The following is a 14,646-nucleotide window of genomic DNA, read 5'->3' on the forward strand; positions in this document are numbered from 1 at the left end:
TGGGTCGGGGATTCCCTGGGAGAAGCAAATTCCACAGTGGTCCTGTGCAGGGAATAAGGCAAGCTGGACTGGCACTTCCTTGGAGCGTTTAGTCCAGCTCTGACGTGTCAGTGTTGGTGGAGAAGTAGATCCTGCTGGAGGGGTGGGGAATCCCCTTCTTACACACACACACCCCTCCCCAAGGAGCTGCATGGGTCTGTTTTTGAAGCCCCTCAATCTTTGCTGCAGGACTTCTTTTGGTTTCACATTTCAAGCATGTCTAGCTCCTGCCTCTCTCTCTCTGAGCTGGGAGTCACATAAGCCATAGGACTGGAAGAACCTCCTAGGTCCTGGAGTCCAGTCTCAGGCTATCTCAGGCCACCCTGATACACAATCCTGTTGTTATTATTTGTATTCCAGCAGCCCCTAGAGACTAGGTCCCAGAAGGCACTGCGCCAGGTGCTGTACAAACATCTAACAGAGTCCCTGCACCAGAAAGCTTATGATCTAAATGAGTTCCAAGCCTTTCCTGCAGATCACAATGACATTCCCAAGAAATTCCAGGGTTGTTCTCCGGGACCATTACTGTTTCCCCAGCAGAAATTTCTTTGACCAAACACCAGTTTTGCAAAGCACAGACAACAACAACAACAAGAAATGGGGATGGAAGGAGTGTGGAATGGCTGTAAGGGTCTAACTGATCGCCATATTAGTGGGGGGGAAGGAATTTTCCCTCAGGTCAGATTGGCAACCAGAGATCCAGGGTTCCCCTTCTCCCCTCCCCCCTGCCCCATCATCTACAGCCTGGGGCATGGGTCACTTGCTAGTTTGAACTGGAGTAAATGATGGAATCTCTATAGCTTGAAGTCTTAAAATGAATGAAAGATCTGTATATGGGCCTGTCATTCTGCCTTTGGGCACAGGAGGTCGTCAGTACAGTGTGAAGAAAACGTCTGTTGTATAGCCTCCATACCAGCTTTGTAGAATCACAGAAATGTAGGACTGGAAGGGACCTCGATAGGTCATCTAGCCCAGTGTCCTGCATTGAGGCAGGACTAGGTATTCTCTAGACTGTCCCAGACATGTTTGTGTAACCTGTTCTTAAAAACTTCTAATGACAGAGATTCCACAACTTCCTAGGATTTTCATACCTTATACCTTTTTCAGGAACATCTGTAATTGCAAATTCATTCCTACCCAATACATAGTCTCTTTGGCTCACCTTAAGAAACCTTCAATTCCCAGAATTGTGACAAAGGAACTCTGTGCATAATCTCTTTCCTAAAACCTGCCAGAATAACTGCTCTTTCTCCCTAAAATATAGTGCCATTCTGCATACACAAACTGTCTCTTTTCTGAAAGAATGGTGTTATCTCTTTAGGTAATTGGTCTTTTGTCGCTGGCCATTGTTGTAGGATTCTGAGTTTCAATGTCGACAGCATTCTGTCTTGCTCTGTACCTCTCTATATTTCTCTCAGCCTTTCTTCTGAGAGGCTTTCTTCTGAGAGGTAAGTCCTGTACCATATTTATTGTCTCCACCTCTGGTCCTTCTTTGTTGGGTTCTGGCAGGTATGCATGGCTCAAGGTGTCCACCAACATCTAATCTTTGCCTGGGCAATTCTTGATCTATACGATGTACCTCTGCAGTCAGATCATCATCTGCTGTAAGTGCTTTGATGCACTGAGTAATGGCTTTCTCCAAATGCCTTTGAGAGGTTTAGGGTCAGATTGTATGTCCATGATGCAACCATAGCTGGATTGGTGAATTTTTTTCCATTCCAAAGAGTATTGCTCATACTTCTTTTCAGTTTGAACATGGCCCTTCTCTGTCACGGACAATGCTTTGCTTGCAGATGAAACAGCTTATCCCCCTTGCAACATGGTAGCCCCCAGACCCTAATCAGCTATATCATATTGCAGTATTAGGAGCTCCTCTGTGTTGCAGTCTTTCAAAATTGGAGCCCTCCCAGTCATCTCTTTCACTTTCCTGAATGCTTGCTCATGTTGGTCCTTCCACGCCCATAAGATGTCTCGATGTATCAGCTGTCTCAGGATCTCTCATTTCTCAGACAGATAGTTGCAAAACATTGCTAAATAATTGACCATTCCCATGAATATCTGGACTCCTTTAACGTCACTGGGTCTTGGCATTTCTCTGTCCTCACTTTCTCTGGATCTACTTTCAGTCCTTGAGAGGTCTAAGCGTGTCGAAGTTCAATTTAATATTCTTCCGTCTGCATCTCTGAAAAAAATGTAGTAATTTGTAGTCACAATCTTGTTGTGCTTGTTCTGTTTTATCACTCTCTCACACTATCAGCACATCATCTGCTATTGTCCGCATTCCCGTCAGGCCCTCCAATGCTTGGTCAATCGCCTCTGGAATACCTCTGATGCCAGACTGATTCCCACTGCATCCTTAACCATCAGTATCTCCCAAGTGGAGACACGATGGTTGTCAAGTAACTGGAATCTTCATCCAATCCGACAAGCCAGAATTAATACTTTACATTGCACACTGCAAAAATTCTTGCTTTAGACAAATCTGGTAATATGTCCTCAATTGTAGGCAGAGGGAAATGGTTCCATTTCAAAGCTTTGTCTAAAGGCTTTGAGTCTATGCATAGTCCCAGTTTCCGGACAGCTTTTTTACTCCCACAAGACGGTTCATTCAGGCTGTGCTCTTCTCTACAGGTTGTATAATTCCATGATTTGTAGTTTGCCTTTCAGTGGCTGTAGTCACAGGCGCTGGCTTCCTCCAGGCCCCAGGGGTGCTCAGCCCCCCGCTCTGCCCCAGGCCCTGCCCCCACCTCGCTTCTTCACACCCCCACTCCACCCCACCCCGCCGCTTCCCGCCTAGTTCCACCCCCTCCCACAAGAGCACCTTGTCCCCACTTCCTCCTTCCCCCCCAGCACCTCCTGCCCCCGGGGGAGGAGTTGCCCGCTGTGGGCGGGAGGCACTGGAGCTGATCGGCAGGGCCGCCAGTGGGCGCGAGGCGCTGGGTGGGCGGCGGGGAGCTGGCTGCCGGTGAGTGCTAAGCACCTGCTACCTTTTTCCTGTGTTGGCGCCTCTGGCTGTATGAATGCAACAGGTACTTTTCTTTTTGGCAGTTTAACTGGCTTCACATTTGTCTCTTCCAACAATATGTCAGGGTTCACAGGCTGACTGAGATAATGTTACAACTTGTGCCACCATCTAATTGAAATCATACCACTTTCTTCCCAAGTAATATGGCTGCATACAACTGTTTCTAGTGCTTACTAGGGTCTCCTTGCGCTGGGTTTACCATCTGTTTGGTCACTCGCATAAAGTCCTTCTACCCACTGTTCCTCTCTTCAGTTACTGTGTGTACCTTGGATTTGTTTTTCTTCTCTCTGGACAAACACTTGGCTGCAAAATGATTACATTTGTCACAGATCTGGAATTTTTTCCATAAGCCAGATACTTTTCTTTCTGACTTACATGTTTTCTCCCACAGTACTTGCATGTGTCTGAACCATTGCCGTCTACTGATGTTGTATCTGGTTTTTATTTCGCTTTCTTACAGTCTGCTGACTGCCCTGCCAGGGGTCTGATCCTCTCTTTGGGTAGCTCCGAAGCCCTCAATATCACCAAGCTTTTCCCCAAAGTTAAGTCAGCTTCCCTCAGCAACTGCTCCCACTTGCGAGTCTCGTATCCCACACGCCATGCGGTCTTTTATCAATGAATCTTTAATATTTCCAAAATTGCAACTGGCTGGTAGCACTTTTAAATCAGTGCCATACTCATCTACATCCTCCCCGGCTGCTTGATCTCAAGTAAAGAAATGATATCGTTCCACTATTTCTTTCTTCCTGGGTTTACAGTGAGCATCCAAACAGCCCATTATTGCTTCTAAAGTGCATTGAGCTTGGGGAATTTCTGCGCACAGGGTCTCATTTATCTCTCTCCTCCTTTCTCCAATCAGGTAACAAAGGAGTTTTATTTTCACAGCATCCTCTTTATCTGCCATAGCTGTTCTACACAGAGGTTAAATTCTTCTTTCAGCTCTTCTAGGCCTGAGCTAAATTCTTAGCTTTCAGGTTTAATGTCCCTGAAGGCTTCAGCCCCTCCGTTTTTCTGTTATCAGCCTTGTCTTGCAAACAAACTGTGCAGTCACAGATGCATTCTGCTCACTGCAGTGCAGCTCTGAATGGTCTCTCCTGCTCTCTAGGACTTGATTATTACCCCATTTTATGCTCCATTGTGTCTGAATATTCTGACATGTAACATCTCACTCTGACACAGGGTTAATTAACAAATTCCAGCTTTGGTGTGGCTGCCTACAACATGGCTTTTTCGGCCTCATGGCTTCTCAGACAGTTCCCCCGGAGGCATCGCTTCCAAGCAGTTTCCCCCAGGCAATGGTATGCTGCCTGGCAGTGTCCACTAGCACTTTCTTATTGTTACCCTGGCTGAGAAATGCTCACAGAGCCCAGGCACTTGGCCAGGGTGTTGCCAGAGCTCTGGCTTATAGGGCAGTGACAGTCACAACTCTGCAAAAATTCCCTGGTGGGATCCATGGTTGGCCTCTCGCTGTGACAACGGCAGATTTTATGTGCTCAGCTTACAAGCCAAATGGAGGGAGGGTGGGAATTGCCTCCTACTATGGGAGAACTCACAGGGGGGCCTGGAGCTTCCCCCAGAATAGCGAAGGGTTCAGGGACTTGCTTCCTGCAGATCGTCTTGGGGATTCTGCCCCCAGGGCTGCTGGATACCCTGAGATCAGGTGGGATACAAGGTGTAATACAAGCAGTGGGCTGAGTGCATACTGACCCCTAGGCAGCAGGAGTGTGGGGGTGAGTGTGGACGGTGTGTCCATGGTTCTGCAGAGGGACATAGCAGCTGTCACATCCTGGCTTGTGTGGGGAGGATTCCCACCCCTGACAACTGTGCTTGAACTCAGCCTGTTTACAAGGGGACTGAGCCAGCGAGAGGAGTTGTCCTTTCACATGCAGTGCAGGCAGATGAGAGGGGAAGCCCATTTTGGCTAATATTTCTCCTCTGAGCTATGATTTTACCTTTTCCCTCTGTCCTCAAACCACAGGGACAGTGGCACCTGTCCAGCTATTTCCAAGCAGCATGTGTGTCATTGCAGCCCTGCGTGGCTAACGGGAGGCAGGGCTTCACGTAATGGGGCCAGAGGCTGCAATCTCTCCCTTAGTTCATTGCAACTTGCACCTGGGCCAGTTATCTCCTCCTTATAATAGCCCTGCGATAGCCTGCATGGCATGATACAGCCACGTCACAGTGTTTCTAAAGATATCACGCCAGTGCATTAGGGTTGGCAAGTTTACAATATGGAGGTTAAGTGCTGCTGCGAGTGTCAATATTGTGTCTAACTACACCACTGCGCTGGCTGCTCCTAATGCAGGCAGTGGATGGGAACCCAGTCTGGTTTGTGATGACTAGCTGTCATCTGGACACTAAAAGTCGTACCAAATCAAACGAATGAAACGGCCACTCCTTGCTTCTTTTTGTGCTTCAGAGAAACCAGCTGGCCCACACCCAGATCTCACAAGAGAACAAACCCCGATTAGATGCCGTGATCAGAGACCAGCCCGAGTTGTAAACTTGGCTCTGGCTCAGAATCTGGATCAATCCTTCCCCAACGGGCATTCTGAGGAACGTGTCAGGTCACCTGATGGCCCTCAGCAGTTGCTGCTTTCTCAGCCAGACTGACTGAAGCAGCCAGAATCAAAACTGAGCAGAGCATATAGAATCTTGAGCCCCTGTGTGCTGATGAGGACTAATCTGTGTGTGCAGAATGCATTGGTTGCCAATTCGTAACTGACTCAGAAAGAAAGAAAGAAAGAAAGAAAGAAAGAAAGAAAGAAAGAAAGAAAGAAAGAAAGAAAGAAAGAAAGAAAGAAAGAAAGAAAAATTCTATAAATGTGGGATTTCTTGCCCTTCTTCTGAAGCAGTTAGTGCTGGCCACTGGCAGAGAGGATACTGTACTAGACTGACCTCTGATCTCCAGTTCCTGTGAGACGCAAAGGCTAGTGTACACATAATGGTCCAAATCCATCCATGATGTAGGTCCTTTTAAATCAATGGGTTTATGCCAGGGATGAATCTGACTCTCCTAGTAAGTTCTCAGGCTGGAGAAATATAAGTAGCATCTTATCACGTTAACACTAGGGCTGGGCAGATCACACCAGCTTTTCCATGGCAAATCTCCCAGTGGGGGGTTGGACTTGAGCCCACCTTGGTTTTTGGGAGGAGGTTCTGAATTACCATTTTCTCATTTAAATCCACAGAGGCTTTCTAGCTATCTCCCTGATGTTCTTTATTTTGTGTTTAAAATTCTTCTCCCTCCCTGCCCTCACCCCAGCCGGGCTCCTGAGCCCCAGAGGAGCAGGAGATGGGAATGAGGAGAGGAACTCTGGATTTCCCAAGAAGGAGAGGACCTGGGTTAGTTGTTTGTTTGGTGTTGTTCTTCCTTTGCTTTATTCCATGTGAATTTCCCTCTGGTTGTAGGCACCAGCCTAACGCCCCTGGAGACTGAAGTCCTCTGTTTCTGTACAGGATGGATATGGCACGGGCAAGATTCTCCTCCACACTGCCCCATCCTGCCAGAGTGCCTCACCCGTGCCCTGGAGGGATCTCCTCTGGAGTCATGCACCTAGAAGTAGGGAAAAACTGCTGCCAACGAATCGCTGACGCAGGGCGACAGGCAGACAGAAGCAATGCTTTGCTGTTGCTGCTGTTAAATGAAGAGACAATGGGGCAGATCCGCAGCTAGAGTAACCTGGGGCAGGTCCATTGGCTTGAGTGAAGCTAGATCGACTAACGCCAAATGAGGATCTGGCCCACAGAGAGTCCCAGGGCCAACTTCTGGTCCCACAATGGGCAAATGCCTGAATTAGTTTGACAGGAGCAGGAATTGGCTTTTAGTGACCTGGTGCTTGATCTGCAGAAAGATATTGGGGGCCAGTGTGTGTGTGGGAGGGGAGTAAACACAAAATAACTCCAAACAATTCAGGATGGCCGAATACAGAATCATGACATTAGAGTTAAAGGTGACCTGCAGAGTCAAATCTAGTCCATTCCCCAGACAGTTTCATCACTGGAGCCAGAAATAAATGCACCCCCGCCGTGATCCAACCTGACATGTCCCATGTTCCTATGTTAATTCTGCAGAGTTCTGTCCAGTCCAATTTCAAATGACTCAAGTGACAGGCCTTCTACCTCTTCCCTTGGGAAACTATGCCCTCGTCTAACTGCTCTTCCCCTTCATACACACTTCCCTGCTATTCAGCCCGGATTCCCCTTTCTTTAATTTCATCCCATCACCCCTAGTTCCATCCCCTTGGACCACCTTCCTTGCTGCTTACTTTTCCCTTCCAATAGCTGAAGATGTTTATCATAAACTTGCTTAGTCACTGTTTAGCCAGCAAAGCAGATCTTAAAGAGAAGTATTTGACTGTGTTGCAGAATTTGTTGAGCCAGAGCTTCGCGATCGCTCTGAGCTGTGGCACTATTTGCCCAGCTAGGTGAGCTGTTGTTAACAGGGCTCTCTGAGAGTGTTTGTCCGTATGAAACTCCGTTCTTTTCAAGTGCACTACGAATTTCATGAAGGGGCTCTAGACCCAAGTACGCTGCTGTAGCTATGTGCACTGTTAAGTGGCAAAGCACAGTGAAAAGCACAGCTTTCCACGAGTTCACACTATTGTGTCCTACCTAAGTGGGAGCCTTCAATTAATAAACAACGGGCCTGATACTCTTTTAGAGCAAGACCATTTTAAATCACTTCAGCAGTGTAACAGGCCTTGGAGTGTTTATGTCCCCTTCAAGGCTCCTTTATGCTACCACAGTGCTGGTATAAAGTGGGGCTAGTGTGAATGAGAGTCAGGCCCAATGGATCAGACTCTCCATTGCATCGGCCCTTACGCAAAGCACGTGTAAAATGCTGCCAGAGCAGAATGGGAGTGTTTTATACCCACTTTTCCCTGGTGTAAGTGATTAGGCCTGGTGCAGGGCAATGCAGAATTAGCATTAAAGCAGCTTTAGTCTATGCACCAGGCCCAGACGAATATCTGTGTGGGACAGAGTACACATTCCCCAACTGGCTTGTCCCCATGTGCTGTGGGTTTCATGTGAAACCACGTATGGCAAAGTTGCTGCCTCAGCACCCCCCGCACCACCCCATGCCTGGCCAGCTGTGGCCCTGAGAGTGTCCTGGCCCTTCAGCCAGACCAAAATGCAGAGTCCCGCCCCTTCCAGAACCACAGAGTCCTTTGTCAAAGCCCAACAGAAATACGTAAGACAACTGTGTCTTCAGCCCCAGCTGGGCAGACCAAGTCTTCCTCACCACTATAGCCTTTCCCCACACCTCTGTCTCCTGTGCCTCACACAGCCCCTCTGTCCAGGGGCAGGCACACTCTTCCCCTCATTTGGTTCTTTACAGCAAGGGTTCACTCGAACACTAACATCGGCCTGCATTGCTCCAGTCTCCAGCTCAGCTCAACCTGTCTCACACAGCAGCCCACTGCTCTCAAAACACAAGCTTCCACCACGTGGGCTAACTGAAGTCAATGGTGCTGCAGTGGTTTACACCAGCTAGGGATCTGGCCCTACTATATTGCACACTGGGATGTACGTTTGCTGGTAACATTGCTAGGCCGGTGCCCAGGTCTCTCTCTAGATATCCACACTCCCTCCCTCCTCCAGCTCCTGCTTTGGATACTCAGACCATCTCTGACATTTTTTTTCCTTTCTTCTTGGCCTTCTTCATGTATTTTCAAACAAGAAACAAACATCTGTGTGGTCCCCCCCAGTTTAGTAACTCTGTTCTGGCTTGGTCAATTCTATGTGTCAGCCACAATCACCCCAGGAAAGGGTCTCTCCAGGAAGACACGGACTCTAAGCTAGGCAAACGGTGTGCCAGGTAGGATGCTGGCATATCAGGCCAAGAGGGTCCTAAACTGAAATGTACTAGAGAACAAGGCAAGAGTCTTGAAATGCCCAAGATTAACAAGAGCGACGGGTGGGTGAGGTAATATCACACACCTTGTTTCTCTAATATCCACAGCTACAACATCACTGCAGATAAGATTAACATGGTCAGCTGTAGGTTCCATCCATCGAAAGGATACTCGTGGGTTGAAAATCATGGAAAGTTGCTCAGTGGGTGTAAATCAGTGCAGCTCCTTTGAAATCAGTGGATCTATGCTGCTTCACATGGCTGAAGATCTGTCCCATCTAGATATTTAAAAACAAAATAAACAATCCACTCCCTCTGATATCCCCAAAGATTGTTATGTTTTAAAATTCTAATGTGCTCTCCAGTACTGATGTTACTTCTTTTCATTCAGCTTGGACAGTGGAATTAGCCTGATCAGATCAACGTCAGGTTCTTGTTCACTAGCTAATGCATGCTGCATTGTTTGGGTTGCAAAAATGGCAGCGGGATGTTTACATCCAAATACAAAATCATATGAATTAAAGTTACAAAAAATAAACAAACAAACACGCTGCCTAAACACCACATAACACCAAGTCCATGAAAACATTTCAATCAATATTAGGAGAGTTTCTTTCTTTCTTTCTTGGATCTTGGTTTAGCAGTTTAGGTGAAATAAAGACCCAGGAAATATTAGTTTGTTCCTTACTACATTGCTGAAACTAGCAAGACCTCTTAAATACACCCTCCGGTACTTGCAGAAATAGAGGCCATTTGGGACAGGAGTCTTTTAGCAACGGACCCTGAACTAACACCTGAGAAAGTTGGGTGAGCCTGGGAAGCCATTGGGTTCAGCAGATCACTAGGGCACTGGAGTGGCGATCAGGAGACCGCCTTGCTGTGTGACCTTGGGATAGTCACCCTCTCTGTACAGACTGTAAGCACTTTGGGGCAGGGAGTGTTTCCTGTTACGTGTGTGTACAGCATCTAGCCCCATGGGGTCTCATTTGGGGCCTCTGTGTGCTACCATATTATGATAATAATTGGGGATGTTCAGGCCTAAATGTAGATTCATGGCCAAAACTTGTGGCTCAGGGCTGACTCTAGACATGCTGTTTAATGTCTGTAATCCTGATACTGAAAAGAAAAAAATTAACTCACTGCTGCAATCTTTTTCCAATGCACCTGAGTCTTAATTCCTTAACACCCCTCTTTCCCTCTCATAACTCGAAGCACTCTCATGCAAAGTGCATCAAGCTTATCTCACAAAGATGCACCCATCTTACTGGACTGGTTTAGATTTGGCCGGTTCCAGGTTTATCAGTCTAGATGGTGCCACTGCTTTGCATTGCAAATTGCCTTTTTGAATGTCACACAGATTGTGGTTTATCTTTAATTGTTTGGCTGTAAACACGTCCTTCAAACAATCCCAGGAATCCTTTAGGAGTTTAATGTACAGCCATGGGAATGTCATTCAAACCTGGCACTCAGGGTACTTATCACCGGAGTATCTGAGCGCCTTCCAGCAGTCCATTAAGGAATATGCAGTGTTGTTATAGTCATGCTGGTCCCAGGATATTAGAGAGACAAGATGGGTGAGATAATATCTTTTATTTTGGACCAACTTCTGTTCATGACCTGAAGCAGGGTTCTGTGCAAACTCGAAAGCTCGTCTCTCTCACCAACAGAAGTTGGTCCAATAAAAGATATTCCATCCCCAACCTTGTCTTTCCATTAAGCAGTATGATTAATATCTGTCATGTGTTGTTTGGTCTCTTGTCCTCTCTTCAGGGAGAGAAGTGTCTGCAGTGAAGTCTCTTGTCTTGGTAGGGTTTTAGGTTTGATTTAATATATATTGTACAACTGGCACTAAATTAACTTACATATGATAAGGTAAAGGAACCCTATCTGGTAGCTTAAACCCAAGGTATAGGTTTAAAAAAAAACCCATTTTCATGATTTATATTCCAGGGTAGCTGTGTTAATCTGAATTTAGGGTCGAGAGCACATATCAGTTTATCCATGGTATAAAACATTAAACAAACGTTGCCATTAACCTGAAAACAAACAGTCTAAACCCAGAGAATTCAACATTAAGTTTAAACTTTGAAGAAATCCAAACCTGTTCAGATATGAAAATATACAGCTGTGGCCCCCAAACCACTTCAACTCTGCCCTCTAGTGACACCAAGCAATAGCCATAAAATTAGGAGTTAAGCATTTGAGTGTCCATGCTCCCAGATTAGATAAAAGTGATATTTATAGAGAGATCAGTTCATCCTTTTGCCCCATTCAGGGATGGCATCACTACAATATACACAGCAAACACACTCAAACAGCTGCTTCTGTGCAGTATAAGGGAGCCACAATGGAAACACAATTGTGTAGCGCATGGACACAATGAGGTCTTTAATTAGGGCTGTTTGATTTGGCTGTGAAGTGTCTGAGCAGAAGGAGAATGAGTTTCAGAGGGGGTCCTGCTGCTTATCTGCATCTCCAAACAGGTGCGCCCACTTCACCAGATGGAGTGTCACAGTCAGGATTGTTGGTATTATTGTTTGTGTTACTGTTCTTTACTCAGCCACTGCTCTATTATTCCACCCCAACTGGCCATCAATAAAGTTGGTTGCCCAGGACATTAATGGGAGTTTGTGTCACTCCACTCCAACATCCTCCCTAGAGACTGTCTGGAGATACACAGAATTAGCCTTTCTTTGGAATACAATTGAGAGCACAGCCAAGTCTATACACGGGCCCTCGACTTTATTGTCCTCCTATTTACAGTAACTATTTATGTTCCCTCTTCACCATTCACCGCAATGACTTTTATATTATTTTCTATCTGAGCACTCAGCTGACATGACAACTATCCTGCCTTATTAGGCCTGGCTTGTCCTTAGCTTGAGGGTAATGATCTCACCACCTGGAAGATTAATGGAGAACGAATGGGTTACAGCCCATGTACTGTAAATTACCAGGGCCCAGCAGGTCATTGATTTTGAATAAGCAGAGGGAGCTAAGCATGAAGAGAAAATATTTCAGAGGCATGTCTTACCTTTCACCGCACCAGGAAATCCATCTCGGCTTCTGAGAGGGTTGTGTTTTTGTGGGAAGCCACAGGAATTCTATTAATTATTTTATTATTATTATTATTATTATGTCCCCTAGACCAGTGCTTCTCAAGCTATCTGAAGTGGGGGACTGGCAATTTTTTTTTCCAATGTGCGTGCAGACCGGCAGCTGATGGCTCGCGGACTGGCACTGGTCCACGGACCACCACTTTGAGTAGCACTGCCCTAGAGGCCCCAGTCAGGGATTGGGTTTCATTGTCCTCCGTGTGATACACACAGTCAATGAAAGGACAGTCCTGTCCCCAGATTGCTGACAATTGTATATGATGATGAGAGCCAAGAGGTGGCTACAACAAAGAGATGGGGTGAGCACAAAGGTCTCAGCATTAGGGTCTGTATTTGAGAGTCATGGTGAAACAGGATGGCTTCTGGTTTTCTTTTAAAACAGGGATGGCAATGTTTACCTAGAGGGCCTATGCAAAAACAATGGGCCTGACTTGCCTCTCAAATCATTCATTTTAAAGGAATCGCTCTGGATTTACCACAGTGTGAATGAGAGGAGGATCAGACCCCCTGTGTGGCAACTCAGACTCTATGATGATGGACGCCCTAGAGAAGCAGATAGAGGTGTATGGGGATAGATGAATATGGGATGGATGAATAGGGGATGGATGGAAGGATAGATATTTCTCCCAGTGCTGGCTCTACATCATATTACATGCCAAAGAAATGCACAAATAATTGTGATAACAAATATATTTAAGAATACTACAGTTTAGTATTAGTAATTGTATTAGCATTGGTATCGGTACCGTTGTAGTGATATCTAGCAGAGAGCTGGGTAGGAAATAGTTTTCCTGTCCCAGGAGAATTTTTGAGACTTCCAAAAAATGTTCCAATCTCAAATTTTGATGAAAAGTTGAAATCTAGAAAATCTGGGGGACCTGATCATCTGAAAACAATTTTGGATTGGGTCAATCAAACCATTTTTTTGTTTTGTGTTTGGTAACTTTGAGACATTTTGTTTTGATTTTGATCTTTTTAATGGGTTTGACCTTTTTTAGTATAAATTAAAACTTTCAAAACAAGAATTCATTTTGAACTGAAAAATGAAAGTTTTCATTTAGAGGATGTTGAAATAGGACAGTTTGACAATCCCCAAACTTCTTTTTTCACAGGTTCCCCCGCCTAAATCGGGAGATTTGTCAGAACTGACCCATTCCCTCAAACAGGTTTGGTTTCGACAAATCAGCATTTTCCCAAGAAAAAACGTTGAGTTGGAAAATTCCTGACCAGCTCGAGGTGTCAGCTCAGATCTGGGAACCACTCGGTTGTGCTTGGCCTTGCCCAAACACACAGCAAGGGTAGTTCCTGACCCAAACAGGCAGATAATTCATGCGCAGGAAAAGATGGGCTGAAAAATTACTCAGACTGTTTGCCAAACTTCAAGAGCTAATAAAGTGCCAAGGGCTGGAGATGTGTCCCCCCTCCTCCAGGAGAAACCTAAATCATTTTGGCTTAACTATGTTCCCCAAAGGGCACTTGCCTACATGCCTGTTGGCTTATCTGTTTATTCCGTGGGGTTTTCTTTTTCCCTTTGGTGGAGTGAAGATACTACAGCTGTTTGAGCAGGAAACACCTGTAGCCTGACTGTTCCTTTCACCAATGCGCTCAATCCCCTGACACGTTGAGCAGAGCCCTCTCCCCTGTGGAGGTGGGAGAAAGGAGATATCTGTGCACAGCTTTGCTCGGGTGGTGCGCTGAGGGACAAGAGGGCAGAGGGCTCTTCCTCTCTCTACCCAAGCAATAGGGCTTGACCTCTCTGTAGCCAAGTACAAAAAGCTGGACTGCGCTTACACAGCACTTTGCACACCACATCTGCAAGCCAGCACGTATTGAGGATTAGGGGCTGTGGGCAGTCCCCCTAGCCAGCTAAAGTATATGCTGAAGTCAGCAGTAAGTGCTAGCCTCAGGCACCCTTCCTTACTGCTCAGAGAAGCAGCAAAGTGCTCTCTTCAGCTAGTTGCCTACCTGCTCTCCTGGAACCAGGTTGTGGTCAGCCAGAGTCTTCTGCACAAGCTGAATTGGGCAGTGTCTCTGCTCCCCCTGCAGCCCTACATGTGTGGATGTGAGTGTCGTCTACCCTTCTCTAGTCAACTCCCATGTGCAAAGCCTATCTAAAAGCTAAGTACTATTGTAGGGCTGAATCATGGAGTGTTTTGAACTCAGAACTCAGGCTGAGTCATGGGAGTGCTCAGTGGGTAGGTCTACATTGCAATTAGATGCCCGCAGCTGGCCTGTGCCAGATGACTGGGGCTTGCGGGGCTTGGGCTACAGGGCTGTTTAATTGCAGTGTAGACATTCGGGCTCAGACTGAACATACACCTCCATCTATCTCTGGGACCCTCCCACCTTGCAGGGTCCTTTAGCCCGGGCTCCAGCCTGAGTACTGAATGTCTACACTGCAGTTAAACAGCCCCTGAGCCCGAGCCCCACGAGCCTGAGTCAGCTGGCAAGGGGCCAGCCACGGGTTTTTAATGCTGCATAGACATATCCAGGCAGTCTGAGGGCTCGTCCGCACAGCACTGGCAAAGTGCACTAGAGGCGTGTGATTTGTAAGGCACTCTAATGTGTTGTGATCTAAGTGTCCTGTGTAGACCCTGCTGGCCCACTCT

The sequence above is a fragment of the Chelonia mydas genome, chromosome 21, assembly GCF_015237465.2.
Source record: "Chelonia mydas isolate rCheMyd1 chromosome 21, rCheMyd1.pri.v2, whole genome shotgun sequence".
NCBI lineage: Eukaryota > Metazoa > Chordata > Testudines > Cheloniidae > Chelonia > Chelonia mydas.